The sequence below is a fragment of the Loxodonta africana genome, chromosome 1 (genome assembly GCF_030014295.1).
Source record: "Loxodonta africana isolate mLoxAfr1 chromosome 1, mLoxAfr1.hap2, whole genome shotgun sequence".
Lineage (NCBI taxonomy): Eukaryota > Metazoa > Chordata > Mammalia > Proboscidea > Elephantidae > Loxodonta > Loxodonta africana.
In genome coordinates this window covers 69,958,223-69,980,568 of record NC_087342.1, presented here as the reverse complement: position 1 = coordinate 69,980,568, position 22,346 = coordinate 69,958,223, and the positions used below count along the sequence as shown (strand labels likewise).

The following is a 22,346-nucleotide window of genomic DNA, read 5'->3' as shown; positions in this document are numbered from 1 at the left end:
GCTGCCTCTAGGCGCGCAGTGCTCTCGAGCAGCCTCAGGGGATCGGGGTCGGAATCAGAAGCCCCTGAGTGGCTGCAGCCCGGCGTCTCCCCACAGGCACCGGCCACAGGGGCAGCCACGGAAGTCGCTGCAGTCGCTGCTGCATCACCCAGGCTAGGGGCCTGCAATCTGTGCCTGGCTCCAGGGCTGCGGCAGCTGACGCTGCGTCGCAAATACAACGCCAGCCCACCTCCTGGCGCCGTTCTAAGCAAGGCCCTCCTCCCCGCCCCACGGAGGTCGATGCTGTGGGACGTTGCCCTGTATTTGCAAAAAAGAGCATTATTTGTCAATAAGTAGCAAATTAGTGTGTCCGTTGCTGGAGACGTTTATTTAGCTCAAAAGCAAATCCAAACCAGTTGCCCATAGGTCAGTACCAACTCATGGCAACCCCATGAGTGTTTAAGTAGAGCTGTGCTCCCCAGAGTTTTCAATGACAAATTTTTGGAAGTAGATTGCCAGGACTTTCTTCTGCAGTGCCTCTGGGTAGACTCAGACTGCCAACCTTCCGGTTAGCAGCCCAGTGCTTAACTGTTTGCTCCATCCTGGAACTCCTTAGTTAGCTGAAATGTCAGCAAATTCAAATGGCTAGAGGAGCTAGGCTGCTGAGGTCAGTGAGTGAAGTGGGTCTGTTTTCACGGATGTGAGGAATAGCTCACTTCTTATCTCAGCCATAAAAAAATCAACAATGCAACTATGATAATGAATTACAACTACATTTGGCCTCCGTGTGAGGAGGCCATAGGGAGTGGTAGAGACTGTGGCAAATGGGAAATCACTTGCCCTGCCACAGTGGGACAGCCGCCACTCAATGCCATCAGGTTCTTTTCATGTGAAATGGGGAGTCCAGTTTGTCAGATTGTCCAAATTTTTAAGAAAATCCAAAAATACAAATTTCTCAGTGAAAACTCTAAATGATGACAATTAATTTAAAAATTTTAAGCACTCTAACAAACAGTACTATGCTCTGATATAAAAATGTGACTGACCACTCTGGACCACCAGTTTCCAAGCCTTGGTTTTAGTCCTGGGTGTTGTTTTCATTAGCAGTCTATGGCACAGTATTGTTTAGTCCTAGTTACATGTTGGAGAGTTTTTCTTATCTCTTAAAAGTCCCTGGTAAAGACAGTTAAATTAAGATGAATGACTAGTTTAGGAATATAAGTGTCAAACACAGTCACAGTCTACTAGTTTAAGATGCCATGCCAGGCTGGTTGGATTCCAAATGGTGCTCCACATACAAGGAAATACACCCAGCAAAAGATTTGTTTATTTTTCTTTAACATAATTGAAGACGCCATTAATAATTCTCTCAGGGCCTTCTCCTCTTATTCATCTGCTTCTTTCACTTGAGCCTACACTGAGTTCAAATTCCAGTTTATGTGACACCTCACTCTGTGCCAAGGAGCCCTGGTGCTACAGTAGTTAGGCACTCAACTGCTCACCGAAAGGTCGGCAGTTCAAATCCACCAGCTGCTCCTTGGGAACTCTCTGGGGCCCTTGTACTCTACCCGCATAGGGTCTCTATGAGTCAGGATTGACTCGACAGCAACGGGTTGGGTTTGGTTTGGTTTTTCGTTGCGTGTCTATAGGAAAACAGTTGTGCTTGTACAGATTAAGGGCAATAACTCTGCTGTGGGATGTGTCACAGAAAAAAAGTTGGGATATTATTCTATGTTGTTTCACCTGTATTGGCCTACACTCCAAAAAACATGAACTTGTGATATTTTACTTATGTTATGAGAGTAATTACCTGGGAACTGTGATGTGATTTCTCTGTGGTTTTAACAAGAAATGATGATGCATTAATAGATGATTAATCCAAGGTCAACCTTCAGCAGGCTAGTGCTGACCTTCTTGTCAGAAGTGTCTATAGAAGGAGAAAGTTCTGACATTCCTTCAGGGTGGTCAAGACCACTGCTGTATTAGAGTCAGCATGAATTAGAAATGGCAGCAAGATTAAATGACATTGCTGGGGGTTGGCTTTTCTAAAGCAGGGAAGACTTATGCATGTTTGAAGGCAGAGAACTAGGAGGCACTGGAAAGGGAGAGAGAGTAAAGATGCCAGAGAAGGAGGGAACAATGGGAATCTTCTCCCTGGGAGCACCAGCTTGCATGGCTAGCTCTGGGCAATGCTTTGCAGTTGCTAGTTATGTCTTTGATAACTTTTCCTGTCTCTTTCTCTCAGGCTGTTCCCACAGGTCAGCATCCCCTCCAACTTGGGAACCCAAGCTGTTGCCCCTTGGGATTATTCTCTTACTGAGAAAAATAAGTTAAGAAATCCTTTTTTCCTCAAACACACAAAGAGACTTTGAATGGTCACAGGGGGCACTTGTGCTGCCACTCTCCCTTGCATGCCCACGGCAGACATTGCTAATCAACCACAGTTCTCTCCATCTCTTTCCTGCCCAGAGAGGCCAGGCTCAGTGTCAGAATCTTTTCCAACACAGTGCCCTAGCCTGCCAAACACACACACACACACAAACTCAAAAAACAAACCAGTTGCTGTCAACTCAGTTCTGACTCATAGCAACTCCATGTGTGTAGAGTAGAACTACATGTTATAGGGTTTTCAATGCTGAATTTTCAGAAGTAGATCTCCAGGCCTTTCTTCTGAGACACCGTGGGTAGACCCCCACCACCAATCTTTCGGTTAGTAGTCAAGTGTTTAGCCATTTGCACCATCCAGAGACTCCCTAAGCTGCCACTTCTAATCAATTAGAATTGGCTCAACAATTGAACCTTGTATCAACTTTCTATTGCTCAGGCACCTATGTTCATTGAAGACACAAATATGGATATTCCTCAGACATAAACGAACACCTTCCAAGATTGGTTTTCTGGGTTTGAAAGCTTAGACCTGTAGTTTCAGGGGACAATTCAGTCAATTGGCACAATATAGTTCACAAAAATCATGGCCTGCATACTAGTGAAGTGTGTAGCATCTGGGGTCTTAAAAGCTTGGGAGCAGCCACCTTAGATACAACTATGGGTCTCTGTTTGCCAGGAGCAAAACAGTAAGAAGGTAACCAAAAGCTCAGAGAAGAAACAAGTCTACATGAGCCATGACCTTATCCACTCTGAAACCAGAAGAACGAGAACTAGATGGTGCCTGGCTACCACCACTGACGGTTCTGACCAAGGCCACAATAGATGGTCCTGGATAGAACGGAAGAAAAATGTGGAGCAGAACTCAAATTAAAAAAAAAAAAAAAACAGACAAACTGGAACAGTAGAGAACAGAGGACTCCCTGAGACCATTGCCCTGAGACACTCTTTAAACCTAGAACCGAGCCTATCCACTGAGATCACTGTTCATCAAAATAGCAGGATGGCACACAAAATAAAGGACATGACCCATGAGATCAGTGCTCTACTTAAAAACCATCAGTATGAGACCAAAAGGTCAACCATCACTCAAAAGCAAAGTTGAGAAGATAAGGGGGCAGGGAAACTAGAGTACTAGAAGTGGAACAAACAGAACAAATTAAAGAGAATGCTGACACATTGTGATAAATGTAACTAATGTCACTAAACAATTTGTGTGGACATTACCAAATGGAAACTAACTTGCTATATAAACATTCACCAAAAACTCAATAAAATATTATTAAAAAACATTTTTTTTCCTATTGTTGCATGACAAACTACCACAAACTTACTAGCTTAAAACAGCATATATTTATTTTTACCCAGTTTCCACGGGTCAGGAGTCTGGGCATGAATTTGCTGTGACCTCTGCTCAGGTTTTCACAGGTTGCAATAATGGTATTAGCTGAGCCTATAATCTCTTCTGAGGTTCAGGGTCCACTTCCAAGCTCAATGGTTGCTGGCAAAGTTCAGTTCCTTGAGACTGTAGTACTAAGGCCCTCAGCTCCTAGAGGCTGCTCACCATTCCCTACCACATGGCCTTCTCCACAACATGGCAGTGCTTCCTCAAGGCTAACAGGAGAACGTCTGTTGCTGCTTTTAATGGCTCTTTTAAAGGGCTCACCTGATTAGATCAGGCCCACCCAGGGCCATCTCCCTTTTGATTAACTCAGAGTCAACTGGTTGGGGACCTTAATCACATCTAAAAAATCCTTCACTTTTGCCATAGAATGTAACCTCAGCACAGGGGTAAAATCTCATATTTGCCACAGGAAAAAAAAAAAAAACCCACTGCTGTTGAGTTGATTCTGACTCATAGCGACACTATAGGACAGAGTAGAACTGCCCCTATATTTAAGGCAAGGGAATTATACAGAGTGTGTACAGTAAGGGGTAAGAATCTTGAGGACTATCTTAGAATTCTGCCTACCACAAAAGCCAGTTGTTATCCTTTCAATAGATTCTGGATTTTGACTATGGGAAAGTTCAGGCAGTGTCAGGGTGGGGCACAGGAGTGAGGGGTAGGCACTGATAAGAGGGTGTCCTGTGACCCTTCTCTTCTTCTGGCCTGCCACAATTAGGGGAGGTTAAAGGAAAGAAAGAAAGCCTAGAAAGTCTACGAGCTTTGATAACAGGGAGATTTGACTTCAAATCCTGCTTCTACCACTTCTTAGCTATCAGTCTGTGGGCAAGCCACTATACCTCCCTGAAAGTTCACTTCCTTTTGACCATAAAGTGTTTATTATAATGATACCAACCTCACACTCATCTTGAGGGTGACCTAAAATATGTCACAAAATAAATAAGATATGACATAAAATATGTCAAAAGACATAAAATGGGTTAAGCACCTAGCACTCCAGTGTTGGGCACATGTCAGGTGGGACTTATTATGATCTGAGAGCCTAGAAGTGGTGATGGTGGCACTAGGGACTGTGTGAAGAGGGTGACCATTGCCACCTTCTTTCCCCAAATGGGCAGGAAGGAAACGCCGTGCCAGAAATGCAGCCACCTCTTCCTCAGCCTCTAGCATCACCTCCCCCGCCCCATACCCAGCCTGCTTGCGTGCACCACAGCAGGCAGGAGGAAGCCCAGATGTGCCTGGGAAAATCCACTCTCGGTCCCTGTGGGAGCAACTCCTGCTCTTCGGAGAAGATGGGGTGAGTGCTTTCTCCCACAGTGAGTCTCCAGGCTGTCTTCAGTAGAAGTAAACACAACCAGACTGCAGAGTCCGTGTGGAACTTACTGCCTCACCTCCTTAAACAGTTGAACTCTGTGTCCAGACAGAGCTGCTATGGAGGGGGCTACAGGGTGGCACCCTCTGTGGAACCCACCCAAAGGAATGGAGCCAAGTCCTCCCCATCCCACTGAAAAGACAAGGGTGACAAAGCTGATAGGAGGTTAAGACCAGGGAATGGTGCTGTGTCACAGATACCATTAGTGACTTCCCTCGCAGTATTAATGGGACATCATTGTCTTGGTTTGCTTCCTTGGCCGTTCTCCTGACTCAGTGCAGAGGTATTCTTAATTGTGACGGGGACCTGGTCAGGCAGAGGCCCGAGTTCCACAGACAAATCCCCGGGCTGTGTTTGGGGTCTGGGTGTGATTTTGAAGGGGGTCCCTCCTGCCTGCAGCCACCCTGGACTGACAAGTCTCCTACACAAGGAGGTAAAAACCCCAGATGGGGCTTTCCAGGATATTCTGGCTCATGGGAAGGGTCTTGGAGTCTCTTCTAAATACCTCTGTATCTCCAAATGAGAAGCTGGGGCCACAGGCCGGGGCTAGGCAGGCCCCGGGGAGCCAGAGGGCCTGTGGGAGGAGGCCTGTACAGGGTATCTTTCCCAGCAGCCTCCGTCCGAGCAAGGCCACCCACTCTGCAGATGGTCCCTGCTTGCTGAGAGATCCAGCATCAACTTACAGAGCAGCCTGGCTAGCTATCAGCTTTCTGTCCTGGCCTACGCTGTTATCTGGCAAGGGTGTGCCCACAGGTTGTCGGCCCTGGACTCCTCTCACGTTTCTCCCCAGGGCTCCACCTCATTGAGATTTAGTTTTTCTTTAAGGACACAAACGTCTAAACACCCTAACCAGAGTAGAAGCCAGGTCGCTGCCTTCCCAATGTGCTGGCTTGCTGTCTTGCTGATGTTCTGACTTAATCAGAATTGGTCCTGAGTGTCATATTCCATGTGCTGAAGTTGCTGGCTTCAGGCTGGGTTTCTCTGTTCTGTCTTAACCAGTAAACCAGCTGCTGCTGAGTTGATTCTGATTCATGGTGACCCCATGTGTGTCAGGGTAGAATTGTGCTCCAGAGGGATTTCAGTGGCTGGTTTTTTGAAAGTAGATCGCCAGGCCTTTCTTCTGGAGCAAACCTGAGTGGGCTCGAACCATCAACCTTTCTGTTAGCATCTGAGCATGTTAACTGTTTTCAATACCCAGGGACTCTGTATTACACCAGGCGAATTCCTCTGCTGGTTCCTATTTCATTTAAAGCCATAAACATAAAGATTTGGAAGGAGGCAGGTGAGGTGGAATCGCCTTGTGTAAAAAACAAAGAAAGAAGCCTTTTTCAAACATTCTCTATAATTCTCAGTTCACGTATTTTCCTGGGCTCCAGTCTAGCCACCTGGTAAAGTTGTCCATTAACAGCTTCAGCCCAGACAGTAGGCAGGCAGGCCCCTCCAGGGTCTGCGTTTGGCCCCAGTTCGGCATTTTGTTTACCATCGACTCTACCAACTACAGAGATGCATCTGTGTTCTGTTTTAGGGACCCTAGAATTTATACTGGCCTAAGAATTATTTCTATACCTTCCAACGTAACATTACCTATTTTCTCATCATCCAGAAGAAAAATTGCTTCCGTAGGATTCTTGCCCTCCTCCTTCCTGCCTGGATGATTGAGTCCATGCGTGCCATTGCCAAATGGCCAATTCCAGCTTTTACTGTCAAGGAAAAAAAGGATGGGAAATCCGAGAAAGGGAGATACTTTGAATAATTCAAGGGGATTGTGTTGGTTGAGAAAGTGCTTTCTTTGTATGTACATTGATCTGGGTGGATATTTTCGCTGTCTTCAGCCAAGGATACACAAAAGAGAGGGTGTGGAGGGAAAAGGGAAGGAGAGGAAGGAGAAACAAATACAAACGCAGCTCACAAAAATAAAAAATGAAAACAGCAGAGGGATTTAGAGAGCTTGGCGATGGACCCTTTTATTCTCAGGTTGTCTGTTTGCAGACAGAGCTAAACGGTCCAGAAATTAATCACTAGAATGGAAACTTGGTTTTCTGTTGGAGGCAGAAAATTATCAGAAGAGTAAATATTCTCAGTAGCGTTTTCTTAGCATACTCAGCTGTGGGGGAAGGAGGCCGTTAGGGGATGGAAGCCATCTCGAAATGTGTTAGCCTAAATTCAAGTCACTACGTGAGTACCAGTTTTTCCTCTGAAATACCAAGATCTAAGAAGCCTTGAGTTGCAATAGTGAAGGATTCCATGGTGAAAATATTAAACGACGCAGGAAGCATCAAAAGAAGATGGAAGGAATACACAGAGTCATTATACCAAAAAGAATTAGTCGATATTCAACCATTTCAAGAGGTGGCGTATGATCAGTAACCGATGGTACTGAAGGAAGAAATCCAAGCTGCTCTGAAGGCATTGGCGAAAAACAAGGCTCCAGGAATTGATGGAATATTAATTGAGATGTTACAACAAACAGGTGCAGCGCTGGAGGTGCTCACTCATCTATGCCAAGAAATATGGAAGACAGCTTCCTGGCCAACCGATTGGAAGAGATCCATATTTATGCCTATTCCCAAGGAAGATGATCCAACCCAATGTGGAAAATTATAGAATATCATTAATATCACACGCAAGCAGAATTCTGCTGAAGATCATTCAAAAACGGCTGCAGCAGTACATCAACAGGGAACTGCAAGAAATTCAGGCCGGTTTCAGAAGAGGATGTGGAACCAGGAATATCATTGCTGACGTCAGATGGATCCTGGCTGAAAGCAGAGACTACCAGAAGGATGTTTACCTGTGTTTTATTGACTATGCAAAGGCATTTGACTGTGTGGATCTTAACAAATTATGGATAACACTGCGAAAAAGGCGAATTCCAGAACACTTAATTGTGCTCGTGAGGAACCTTTACATAGATCAAGAGGCAGTTGTTCAGACAGAACAAGGGGATACTGATTGGTTTAAAGCCAGGAAAGGTGTGCGTCAGAGTTGTATTCTTTCACCATACCTATTTAATCCGTATGCTGAACAAATAATACGAGAAGCTGGAATGGGGCATCAAGATTGGAGGAAGACTCACTAACAACCTGTGTTATGCAGATGACACAACCTTGCTTGCTGAAAGCAAAGAGTACTTGAAGCACTTACTAATGAAATGAAGATCAAAGACCACAGCCTTCAGTATGGATTACACCTCAACATGAGGAAAACAAAAATCCTCACAACTGGACCAATGAGCAACATCATGATAAACGGAGAAAAGATTGAAGTTGTCAAGGATTTCATTTTACTTGGATCCACAATCAACAGCCGTGGAAGGAGCAGTCAAGAAATCAAAAGATGCGTTGCATTGGGCAAATCTGGTGCAAAGGACTTCTTCAAAGTGTTGAAGAGCAAAGATGTCACCCTGAAGACTAAGATGCCCCTGACCCAAGCCATGGTATTTTGAATCGCGTCATATGCATGTGAAAGCTGGACAATGAATAAGGAAGACCGAAGAAGAGCTGACACCTTTGAATTGTGGTATTGGCGAAGAATATTGAATATACCATGGACTGCCAAAAGAACGAACAAATCTGTCTTAGAAGAAGTACAACCAGAATCCTCCTTAGAAGCAAAGATGGTGAGACTGCGTCTAACATACTTTAGACATGTTGTCAGGAGAGATCAGTCCCTGGAGAAGGACATCATTCCTGGCAGAGTACAGGGTCAGCGGAAAAGAGGAAGACCCTCAACGAGGTGGATTGACACAGTGGCTGCAACAATGAGCTCAAGCATAACAATGATTGTAAGGATGGCGCAAGACCGGGCAGTGTTTCATTCTGTTGTGCATAGGGTCGCTATGAGTCGGAACTGACTCGATGGCACCTAACAACAACAACAACAGGGCACTGATTCACCACCTTTTCATGGCTTCATTGCTTCTACTGCCTTCAGTTGTATTAATAAATGGTGTCTTCCCCTCTCCCCCTCAGTCCTAGATACAGACCCATTTTCAGGGCCTGTCCTTACCTCTCCCCACATCAAGTCAAAGCCACCCTTCTTCCTCATAGTTTCCTGAAGCTGGTGTGGACCAGATCATGAGACCTGATGTGTCAATCTGATCATACTGAGTAAAAACCTTATATTCCTATAGGTAGATGCGATTTTGCATACTTTATTTCATTGGAGCCTCACAACTACCCCGTGAGGTTGGAAGAATCAGTACTATCATTCTCATTACTTTTGTGGAAACTGAGGCTCAGAGAAAAAGGAATAAGGGAATATGGATCATTTATTGAGGGTGAAAGTTGTGCCAAGCACTGTGCCAGATGGTTTATCAGACATTGTGTCTTTAATCCTCAGTATTAAAACCCATTGCCATCGAGACAATTTCGACTCATAGCGACCTTATAGGACAGAGTAGAACTGCCCCATAGGGTTTCCAAGGAGCAGCTGGTGGATTCAAACTGCTGACCTTTTGGTTAGCAGCTGAGCTCTTAACCACTGCTCCACCAGGGCTCCAAGAGGTTGGTAATTGTATCCATCTTACAGGTGAGGGCTCTGAGGCTCAGAGAACCTAAGCAACTTCCTAAGCAGCAGAACAGGGACAAGATTCAAAGCCACTTCTCTACAGTCCAGAGTGGTTTTCACAGTTGGAACTATTATCACCAGGATCTAATTTCAGTCAAGTGACTCTCAATCTAGTGGCTTCACTGCTTCCAATACACTCTGCCCAGATAATCCACTCTCGCACCCCATTCAAATCTCAAAGTCTGGGACCCAGTGGAAATACTCACAGCTCTGGGAGTCTCCTAAAGGTTGACTCCAAGGGTTGAAATACCTGACGGCAGCAAAAGAGACTCTCGAGGGGAAGTGGTATTTTGGTGTATATTGGATACCTTATCTTCCTAAAAAACTGTTCTAAATGTGTAGGTTTCTGTGAAATACAGCACATGGAAAACTAACCAAATATCAAAATGCTTATGGAATATTTCTCACAAGTCCCTGAATTCCCTCCTTTCTTAGATACAGCTGCCTTTAAGCTCAGAGCTGGGCCAAGTCTGAGACAACCAGCCAACTTCCAGCTTCTGGTATACCAGGTCTTACTCTGCCATCTCCTCCAGAACCCAGTGAAAACAGGACCCTTCAGCCCCTCTTCAGCTGGTTCAGTAGTCAGCATCCTAAAGCACCTCTGCCTCTGCTCACCTCCAGAGTGAAGCACTGTTCCTCCAACGGCTACTTCCCAGGGGATTCCAGCCCCATTTGATGATCCCTGAGTGGCGCTCCTTGGGTTTTTGGGTGGCGCTCCTTGGAAGCCCTACGAGGCAGTTCTACTCTGTCCGATAGGGTCACAGTGAATCGGAACCAACTCGATGGCAATGGGTTTGGTTTGGTTTTTTTGGTAGGTCTCTGGGTGGCGCTAGCAGTTTAACTCAACTACTAACGTAAACTTTGTGAGTTCAAACCCACCTAGCGGTCCTCAGAACAAAGGGCTGGCGATCTATTTCCGTAAAGATTACAGCCAAGAAAACCCTGTGGAGCAGTTCTATTCTATAACACAGAATCTATTCAAAGGCTACAGTTTTGTTGTTGTTATTGTTGTTTTAAAGATCCCCTAACACCCGGAACTTCCCTCTTTCCACTTCTTCAGTTGGTTTCCCATTTTGGTGGTGTTGCCCCAGCTGCTGCCTCAGAGGCTGGGTTGAGGCAAAGACTAGGGCAGGCCAAGAGCTTCTCAAACCATGCAAGGATGTGGTGACCCACACCTAGGGTGGGTCCTTTCCTCCACAGCATAAATTTAGCAAGTTCAAGGCCGCTCCCATGCTTACCAGCAGATGCCTCTCTCTATACCCCAAAAGGGCTAATGCTCCCTCCTTTCCTATTTGTAAAATGGCTACCACAAGGCTGGTGACCTATGTACTGGCAGGGCTGGCATGATCAATGCTTTTCCTTTTGCTGTCTTGCATGGGGAAATAGAAACCACACACAGCATGTCCATATTTAGATTCTAGACTCTCACCCTCCTCAGAAGTCAAGCTTGTATACTTGCATTTCTAATCTTGGCCCTGAGTTTGTACTTCACCATGAAGTTCATCTCCTCGCTAACCCACAGCAGGCTCTCCACTGATTAGTTTGTGTGCTTCACTTAACTTCTCTGGGCTTCAGCTTTCTCATCAGCCAAACTGGGCCGGTGGAATCTACCACATACAATAGCTGTGAGCATTAAGACAATACGTGAGAACGTATTTTGTCAGCTGTACCAAGCCCTTGCAAACATCTCTATACTTAGTAGTTCATGGCTGTTAATCAAAAGGTCGGCAGTTCAAATCCACCAGCCACTCCTTGGAAACCCTATGGGGCAGTTCTCCTCTGTTCTATAGGGTTACTATGAGTTGGAACCAACTCAATGGCAACAGGTTTGGGCTGGTTTTGGTTTAGTCTAGTGAATTAGGTCAGGTCATACCATTAGCACTTAATTTTTTTTTTTAAATATAATTTATCAGGAAATTCTTAACGAGCTCGTTACCTTTTTTTGTTTTAATATTTTAAAAACTGAACAATGGCTTATCCCAGACTTGCAGATCCCAAAAAGTACCACTTGCTTGAGTGGTCAGATTTGGGCCTGTGTCAGGACTTGTAGGGCAATGACAACAGCTATCAAATGGCCCAAGGGCTAAGGAGTAAGGACAAACAGATTTTGCCTCTTCTCATCCAGAATCCACACACGTCATTTATTTCCTCCAGGCCTTCAGCTTCTTTTGTCCTGCCGGCTTTCTTTCTGAGGGAATTCCCTGTTTCATACCTCAAAATTTCCCTCTGTTTACACCCTTTAAGAGGTTCAAATGGCGAATGCTCTCTGCTGTTGGAAATGGTGGTGGTTCAAGACCACTCAAAGGCAGCTCAGAAGAAAGACTTGGTGACCACTTCCCCAAAATCAGCCATATAGGACACAGTTCTGCTCTGCCCTGTGTGGGATTGCCATGAGCCTGAATTCTCCTGATGGCAGCTGAGTGGAGCCAGGCGGTGAGGGGATGGCTTCTGGTCCCCAGGTTTGTGCTCTATAAATCCACAGAGGTTTGGCAGTGCAGGTTAAAAAGGGTAGAGAGGAATGAGATAGGGCGCCCAGGACACAAGGGGAGTGGACACCAATGTAGGGGTATGATAATGAAGGTCATCATTGCCTGTTAATATGGCACTCTAGTATTAGAAATAAAATAAGTGTCTGTACTGAGAGAAAGGAGACCCTGACACACTCTGTTGCTAACTGAAAGGTTTGAGTCCATCCAGGTGCCCGTTGGAAGAAAGGCCTGGCAATCTACTTTCTGAAAAATTAGCATTGAAACTGCTATGAATCACAGTTCGCTCCGACACACATGGGGTCACCATGAGTCAGTGTCAACTCGATGGCAACTGCTTTTTCTTTTATCCTGTTTAAAATTGCCACGCGCTTGCATTTAAGACCACTGTAATCAAAAAATTTCCAAGAACTTGCAAGAAAATTTGTATTCTAAATTCATATAAACTATTTCTTTAAAAGTATAAATTAATGTTTTTCACTGTTAAAAATGTACAGAAAAAAAAATGTACAGCAACTCCAAATAGAGTAGCAAAGTATTGCTTCTAGATATTCTCCAGCTTCCTGTTTTAAAGAATAAACGAGAAGTGTTTATAATTAGTGCCTCCGGTGTATACACGCTGTGCTTCCAACGTGCTTTAGAAGATTAATCTCTTCGATTTGCCTTCCAGTCATTTATTTTCCATCTGCTAGACAAAGGTAAACTTTAGCCTATCTCTATGTGAGTTATCATAAATCTGAATTAGGCAGACCTGTAATAACGGAATCTGGCACTCCTGTATAAAAAAAGTGGCAAAATGCATACTTATAGAAATATCTAATAAAAATACCCTAACAGCCAAATTCAACAAATGGAAGCAATTTCCCTCTCTTCTGCATGCAATCGCCCTAATTACTCATGCAGCACTGAAAAAAAAAAAAAAAACTTTTATGCAGCTTGTAAGTGTTTTTGCTCACTCTTAGTTTTACCGGTAACAATCATTTTATAAAACTGTCTTGCTGAGCACAATGCTTTCAAAAGTGACTCTCTTGTGACTCAGAAAAACTGACAATCTCTGTAACTTTTAAATCCATGCAATATCCTCCAGCTCCTTTTGTGTGTGAATACAGACACTTATAATTTGGTTCCAAAATGTCACATATTAAAGCCCAAACAAGAATGGCACTTAGAATCATAAAGAGGCATCTCATCAACACATCACCCGCCTTCCGTTCAAACCCATTGCCACCTCCCACGCCTCTCATTCTTGACCTCTAGGAAAACTCTCAACTCTTCCTTGAACAATTACCCACTAGAGGGACGAAGTGGAGAGAATGACTCCTCCTTAAAGTCCAAAAACAATGCTTCCAGAGCCATTCAGATCCGCCACACGACAGGGAGTATTTAAAAGAGCCCTGCCTGCATCTTCTTTTGTTTAATTCCTATGACCTTCCCAAGTCCAGCATCTCGTCGCTATTCTAATCAATTACATTCTGAAAAGAATTTTTAAAAGTTTTATCCTTATAAATTCAGCTTAGATTCAAAAGATCTTTGCTTTTCCTTTTTTGAAGGCAGAACGATTGCTGAGGGGGCTGGGGGTGGGGTGGTGGTGAATTTCCTCGTCTATTCCTGTCGTTTTTAAAAGGCTGTGTTGCTTTTACCTTTCTAACACCAAAAGTCCCTTTGTTCTCATACCCCTCAGCTCTAGGCTTCCAAAACACTGTCATTAATAAGAGAGTTTCTATATAAAAATCCCAGGTGTTATCTCCAAGTAGGAGAAAATTTAAAAACCACAGGCACTTATTTGAATCTCTTTGCGTAGAAGAAATTTAAAGCTAAATAAGTAGAAACTTTTAAATTACCTTTCCCTCCCCTAGAATATATCTTAGATCAGATTCTTAGAACTTCTTCCAGGTGAACACCAGGACTTGTGGGTGGAAGAGGGCATGAGGCAGAGAGGCTTCCCATTACAGCTCAATGAATTAAAAAGCAAGAAAAAAAGGGGGAGAGAAAGAAAGAAAGAAAAAAAACAGCTGCTGTCAAGTGAGAATTGACTCATGGCGACCCCATATGTGTCAGAGTAGAAATGTGCCCCATAGGATTTTCAGTGGCTGATTTTTTGGAAGCAGCTTGCCAGCCCTTACTTCTGTGGTGCCTCTGGGTGGACTGGAACCTCCAACCTTTTGGTAAGCAGCCAGATGTGATAACTGTTTACAATATCCAGGGACTCCTAAACGAATACACCAAAAACCAAACCAGATGCCCTGGAGTTGGTTCCAACTTATCGTGACCCTATGTGTTTCAGAGTAGGACTGCCCTCTATAGGGTCTTCATGGCTATGACTTTTCAGAAGCAGATGGCCAGGCCTTTCTTATGAGGCACTCCTGGGTGGGTTTGAACTGCCAACTTTTCCATTAGTAATGAATAAACAGACACCTCTATGTATCACTTTTCTTCTGTCTCCCTTCTCCTCCTCCTCCTTCCCCTTTTTCTTTCTTGGCTCTTCTTCCCTTAGTGTGACTATATGGACATTATCTGAGCTTGATCACACCTGTCTGATTACTGACCCAACTATATTCATCTCAGAGTCACAAATTTGGCTTCAGAGAATGTTGTGAGGCTGAAAGAATGGCAGCTTCATTTTTCTAATAAGTAACTAGGAATGTAGAAAACAGCTTCCTATGCCATCAAAGGACACACCATGGTGAGAATATCAATGGATTACAATAGGCATAAAGAGAAAACTGAAGACAAAGCCTTGGCAGAACCTAGAAACAGCATCGGCCTTAGCTAAATCCCATGTTTCATTCGCTCTGTGAGGCCAGAGAGTAGAGGACTGCCATTGGTTGAATTGTGTCCCCCCAAAATATGTGTCAACTTGGCTAGACCATGATTCCCAGTATTGTGTGTTTTTTTTCTCCATTTTGTAATCTGATTATCCTCCATTTTGTGATGTGTTGTAAATTCTAGCCTCTATGCCTGTGGTTATGGTCCTGTTTGGAAGTGAGCTATCCTTTATGATAAAGAGGCAGGATTAGGCTATGCTAATGAGGATTAGGGTGGATGCAACGCCCTTACTCAGGTCACAGCCCTGATCCAATGTAAAGGGAGTTTTGCTGGGGTGTGGCCTGCATCATCACTTTTATCTTATAAGAGATAAAAGGAGAGGGAAGCAGAGCAGAGAGAGAGGGACCTACTATTACCAAGAAAGAAGAGCCCAGAGTGGAGTGTGTTCTTTGGATCCAGGATTGCTGTGCTGAGAACCTTCTAGACCCAGGGGAAGATTGATGCCAAGACACATGGAGATCTCCAAGATTCCACAGATGTTGAAAGGAGACAAGGACCTTCCCCCAGAGCCAACACAGACAGAAAGCCTCCCCCTAGAGGTGGTGCCCTGAATTCAGACTTCTAGCCTCCTAAACTATGAGAGAATAAAGTTCTGTTTGTTAAAGCCATGCATTTGTGGCATTTCTGTTATAGCAGAACTAGATGGCTAACATCATCTATGCTATTGTCTGGGGGGAATGATGGCCGGGCTCTCCCTTCTCTGTGAGCATCAGCCTGGAGCCGGGCTACTTCCACAAGGACACAAAACTGGAGGCCTTCAGCCATTCCCTTTCTCTGACTACTATGAAAATGCCATTGACTGGATCCCTCTCACATCCAGTTTCACACCCATCACCCACTTCTATTTAACTCTTCTACTTGCCCAAGGAAGAAAGGGTGAGATGTCCTTTTGGGACACACAACCCAATCACATTATCTGGTGCACGCGCTGAGGGGTGGAAAAATCACAGGAACCAAGGGGATGGCGTTGATATTCTCCTTGACAATAACATTCACACCTGTGAATGACTCAGAAAAACCAACGAATCTCTGGAACATTTAAATCCATGCAATTTCCTCGGGTTCCTTTTGTGCGTGAATGCACACACTTACAATTTGCTTTCGAAATGCCATGTATTAAAGCACAAGCAAGACAGCACTTAGAGTCCCCAAGAAGCATCACATTCCTTCCTTTCAAGCCCATTGCTGAAAAATGAATTGTCTTTGCGTTTTCTCTTTTTCCTGTCTTCGACTGTCTTTGACTATTAGTAAATTAATCCTTAAGCCTTGAAAATGCTGTTTTGACTGGTTGAAGGTATAATATTAGTAACATTTGTTGTATTAAAAAGAAATGTCCTGAATTTGTGAGTGATTAAACCCGCGGTGGTACATCCAGACAATGAGATAGTCCTCAGCCACAAAAATGAATTTGCTACTGCTTTATGCAGCTATATGGATTTTCTCAGATGCATTTTGCTTAGTGAAAGAAGCCAGGCTCAAGAGGCTACATACTGCATAAAAAAAAACATGCTTCCACTTAAATGACATTCTGGGAAAGGCGAAGTTCTAAGGACAGACGATAGATTATTGGTTGCCAAGGGCTGAGTAGAGTTGACTACAAAGAGGCATGAGGGATTTTGGTTTTTTTTTTTTTCTTCTTCTTTTTTTGGTATGATAAGACTCTTTTTTTATCTTGACTGTAGTGGTGTTACAGCATTATACACATTTTTAAAACTGATAAGAATATACACTAAATAGGGTAAATTTTATCCTGTATTGATTATACCTTTTAAAAGCGTATCTAATTCCATCAAATTTATGGGTTTATTTCCATGTAGTTACAAAGCATTTTTTACAAAATTAAATATTTAACTCCCCCTGTGTCTTAGTTTCCTAGTGCCCCTATAACAGAAATACCACAAGGGGTGGCATTAAAGAACAGAATTTTATTTTCTCACAATTCAGGAGGCTAGAAGTGCAAACTCAAGGTGTTGGCTCTAAGGAAAGACTCTCACTCTGTCAGCTCTGAGGAAGATCCTTGTCCGTTTCAGCTTCTGTAGTCCTGGGGTTCCTTGGTTCCTTGGCAATCTTCACATGACATGTGTCTTCTCCAGCTTGTGCTGGTGGTGCGGTGGTAATGAGCTTGGTTGCTAACCAAAAGATCAGCACTTTGAATCCACTAGCCAGCTGCTCCTTGGAAACCCTATGAGGCAGTTCTACTCTGTTCTATAGGGTTGCTGTAAGTCGGAATTGACTCAATGGCAGCGAGTTTGGCTTTTTGGTTTTCTGTGTCTAATCTGATTTTTATAACTCAGAAGTGATGAGGTTTAGGACACACCCTACACCCATCTGGCCCATTACTATAACAAAGAAAGCCCTATTTCCAAATTGGTTGATATCCCCAGGTATTTGGGTTAGGATTCCAACCTACATTTTTTGGGACAGACACAATTCAATCTACAACATCCTGCAACTAACACCCTTTATAAGCCAATTATTTGATTAAAAGAATCAAGAATTTAGGGCCAGTTCACGTCATAAAGTAGATATCAGTCTGGTTTCTCACCAGCTCCCACTGTAGACAAACTACTCAGCCAAATGTAGGACACTACAGTCTTGCTACATTTGCCACAACTTGTCCTCCATAAATCTGTCACATAACCACTCTTATCAAGTCATCTGGTCTCCATCCTGCCTCTCTAATGCTCAGAGCTCATTCCCATCCATGCCTTTTTCCAGGTAGCTGCCCTATCCACGAACACTCTTCGTTCTCCTTTTCTGCTTCCTCTCCTCACCTCGTCCCCATCATCCATAAGCGCCCATGAGGTGGGCACTGTCCTAAGTACAAAGGATACAAAAAATGAACTAGACGTGAGTCTTGTCCCCAAAGAGCTCACAAACTAGCCAGATAGAAGCAGGAAACAGGATATATACCAAAATGCTAAAAGTTATTTTGGTAAACCTATTTGCGAATTTTATCTTCTTTTGACTTATTGAGCTATCTACATTTTCCGCATTTAATACCTATTACTTTGGTAATAAGAAGGGAAAGCAGAGACTCAGGGCTTAATAAATGGTTTGAACTAGAGGTTGTTACATTTCTTGAAGTGACAACTAGACATTAGGATGTCAAAAATTAGAAATTGTCGGTATTAGAAAGGGAATAGTGGGAGGAGAAGCTCTGTGGAATCTCATCACAAATGGCAGATACATCCATCTTAATCTATATTGATGCTCCCATTCACAGTAAGAATCAAGCTAAAATATCAGATTGCTTCATTGAAGAGGACAGGGAAAATTTCATTTTGGAGAAGTCTAATTAATTGTAATGAGAAGATCCTGGGAGGGAAAATATAATGTATCTCCAGAAGGCTCCTCCATGTTTTATTTCAAATCCAGCTAATTTCTATTTTCATTCTCTAAGTGAGAACAACCTTTGGGTTGAGGAAGAAGTTTCATTTCTTCCTCACACTACTTGCACTAACACAGAAGTAGACTTTTTACTTTGGATTTGCCAAATTGCCCTTCTTGAAGGTCATAGCAATCTATCCTGAGAGTGTAAGTGTGTGCCCGTTTCCTTGACAACTTTGCCATATCTTAGACTATTCGTGTTAAAATTATACACATTGACCAAAGGTGGAAAAATTTGGGCATCAAAAAAAAAAAAATAATAATGACTGCAATGGATCAAAATATGTAACAATCCATGAATTCATCATGAAACATTACCTAGCTGATTTTTAATAAGGTCTTTGGGGTACATATTATTGTAGATAATTTGTAAAATAAAGAAAAGTAGAGAGGAGACTTAAAAACACCCCATAATCCCACCATCTAGATTTAACTATTGTTAACATTTTAGAGTGCGTCTTCTTTTGTTTTTATATACATTTATATATATGTAAATACGATCATACTATATACACAATTTTGGTAGTCTGTGTCTTTTGATGAATATAATATAGAATATCCCTATGATAATAAAAATTCTTCTAAAACTGCATTTTTATATGATAGCTATGATATCCTCAGGATGGCGCAGGACCGGGCAGTGTTTAGTTCTGCTGTACACAGGGTCACTATGAGTCGGAACCGACTCGAGGGCACCTAACCACAATAACAAAGCTAATTCATCATACACATATATCAAAAATCTTTTGATATCTGTTTCAAATTTTCACTGGAATTAACATTGTTGTTAATCTGAGAAGCTTGACTATGTGAGGAAGAACGGGGCATCAGGATTGGGGGAAGACTCATTAACAACCCGCATTATGCAGATAACACAACCTTGCTTGCTGAAAGTGAAGAGGACTTGAAGAGCTTACTGAAGATCAAAGACCACAGCCTTCAGTATGGATTACATCTCAACATAAAGAAAACAAAAATCCTGACAACTGGACCAATAAGCCACATGATGATAAACGGAGAAAAGATTGAAGTTGTCAAGGATTTCATTTTACTTGGATCCAAAATCAGCACCCATGGAAGCAGCAGTGAAGAAATCAAAAGACGCATTGCATGGGGCAAATGTGCTGCAAAAGAGCTCTTTGAAGTATTGAAAAGCAAAGTTGTTACCTTGAAGACTAAGGTGCGCCTGACCCACGCCATAGTGTTTTCAGTTGCCTCATATGCATGCGAGAGCTGGACGAAGAATAAGGAAGAGCAAAGAAGAATTGATGCCTTTGAATTGTGGCATTGGCGAAGAATATTGAATATACCGTGGACTGCCAAAAGAACGAACAAATCTGTCTCGGAAGAAGTACAGCCAGAATGCTCCTTAGAAGCAAGGATGGTGAGACTACATCTCACATACTTTGAACATGTTATTAGGAGGGATCAGTTCCTGGAGAAGAACATCAGGCTTGGTGAAACAGAGGGCCAGCGAAAAATAGGAAGACCCTCAACAAGATGGATTGACACAGTGGCTGCAACAATGGGCTCAAGCATAACAACGATTGTGAGGATGGCACAAGGATGGGGCAACGTTTTGTTCTGTTGTACATAGTGTCTCTAAGTCGGAACCGACTAGACGGCACTTAACGACAACATTGTTGTACAATATTAGTTCACATCTCTGATTATTTTCTTCAGGAATATTCTTCTAAATGTGATACTAGTTTTTAAGACTCTTGATACCAAAAAGAAAAAAAACTTCAGGCCCACTGCCAATGAGTCAATTCCAACTCATAGCAACAGTATAGGACAGAGTAGAACTGCACCATTGGGCTTCCAAGGCTGTAATCTTTACAGAAGTAAACGACTGCCACATTTTTCTCCCCTGGAGTAGCTGCATCAACCTTTTGGTTACCAGCCGAGCATTTAACCACTGTGTCTTCAGGGCTCCAAGGCTCTTGATACATATTGCCATATTGCCCTCCTTGAAAGTTATAACAATCTATCCTGAGAGTGTACGTGTATACCCGTTTCCTTAACAACTTTGTCATATCTTAGACTATTTATGTTAAAACTATACACATTGACCAAAGGTGGAACAATATGGGCATCAATAATAATAATAAAGACTGCAATGGATCAAAATATGTAAAATATATAACAATCCATGAATTCATCATGAAACATACAAACTTCACTGGTCAGCTTTGGAGGTGGCTAGGACACTAATGCTAATAAAATATTTTTTTAAAGAAATAAATGATGTATTCATCCTCTCTTCTATAAACTATTTCAAACTAACTAAATAGGTGATGAGGGAATTCTAGCTAATAAATGCAGAAGGAATAATAAAATTTATAAAATCAGCATTTGGCGATCCTCATGGATACAGACAAAAAGGCCCCCCAGTAACTTTCCACTCAGAGTTTTGATGTCCATAGATATCATTGTCCACCAGTGGCACAGTGGTTAAAGCTCTCAGCTGCTAGCCAAAAGGTAGGCAATTCGAACCCACCAGCCTCTTCACAGGAGAAAGATGCGGCAGTCTGCTTCCACGAAGATTTACAGCCTTGGAAACCCTATGGGGCGGTTCTGCTCTGCCCTATAGGGTCACTCTGAGTTGAAATCAACTCGACCTCAATGGGATTTTATAGTGGAGGGATCTAAAAGTGAGACATTTAGTGATGTTACGATTTAATGACTAAGAAACACACAGCATCGCATATGAAGTCTTGCCAAAAAAAAAAAAAATTTTTTGAATTGGAACCTAATCAAGATCTCATCTAATCTAGATCTGTTAGTTTATAGGAAATACAAGGAATAGAGGAACAAGTTAAACATCACCATGAGGAAACAGTCAGCTCAGATCAGAATGTGGAAAACGCTACAGAACAAGTGATCAATTTCTTCAACAAATAAATATATTGAGTGAAAATCATGGCCAGGGGATAGAGGGTGGAGGGGGTAAACAAACAACTGATGAAGAAAAGTTCTATGCAGAAGAATCCATGCTTTAAAAATGCAGAAAGAATAACAGAACTAAAAAAAAAAAAACAACAAAAAAAACTTGTTATCTAATGGAAACCTAATATTATCCAATAAATATTATAAAATATTAAGAAGTTATTGTTAATTTTATAGGTGTAATAATGGCACTGTAGTTATCATTTTAAAAATCTTTATCTCTTAGGGATACATACTGAATTTTTAGGGTGAAATGATATGATATCTGGGGTTTAATTTCAAATATTCCAGCAGGAAAAAAAAATTACAAAAGCAGGAGATAGAAAAAACAAAATTGACCAAATGAAGCTGATAATTATTGAAACTAGGAAATGGTTAAATGGGATTTATGTTATTCTTACTACTTTCACATATACTTGAAAATTTTCATAATAAAAACTAAAAAAAAGAAAGGAAAGAGTTGTTTACTGAAAAAAATATGTATATGTTAAAACTCTTTTTTAGTAGTAGATTTTTCTAAATATGACTGAGTTGCTTCAGTCAGGATTTTAAATGCTTCCTCTCTGTTTCTGATTTTCCAAGAACATATATCAGTGTATTACTTTAGTGTAATGTGTTAGTAAGAAGCCTTCCAACGCAGTCAAGAACAATCCTTACTGGGTTTGAAACTGCAAGTTAATACACACACTCTGGGTAGTAACCACCAGGTGGCGCCACTTTGTAGTTTTTTTTCTAAACGTAAAACTTCTTCAGACTTTAATCCACTCAGGTCGTTTTTCTATGTAATCATAGCTCCTTTTGAATAATTTTATATAATGATCAGTTTTTCAACTTTTATCGACAAACCTGAATCCTAATTACGGCCCTGGTCACTAAAAAGGCAACTGCTGTCAAGAACTGTTCAACTAAACCTTTTTTCTTAAGGAGAGCATTTAGCATTCTCTCACCTTTGAGATTTTTCTAGGATTTACGTGTATCTGGCTAC

At 42.4% G+C, this 22,346-nt stretch overlaps 1 protein-coding gene across 1 annotated transcript in view; it reads left to right on the top strand.

The window, feature by feature from the left end:
* The first annotated feature begins 5,042 nt into the window (after positions 1-5,042).
* The window catches only part of RIPOR2 (RHO family interacting cell polarization regulator 2), a 296,826-nt gene continuing 279,522 nt past the window's right edge, over positions 5,043-22,346 (top strand). Inside the window, exon 1 of the mRNA XM_064281485.1 lies at positions 5,043-5,066. The gene's annotated coding sequence lies outside the window, so the exon portion shown is untranslated. The remainder of the gene's footprint in view (positions 5,067-22,346) is intronic.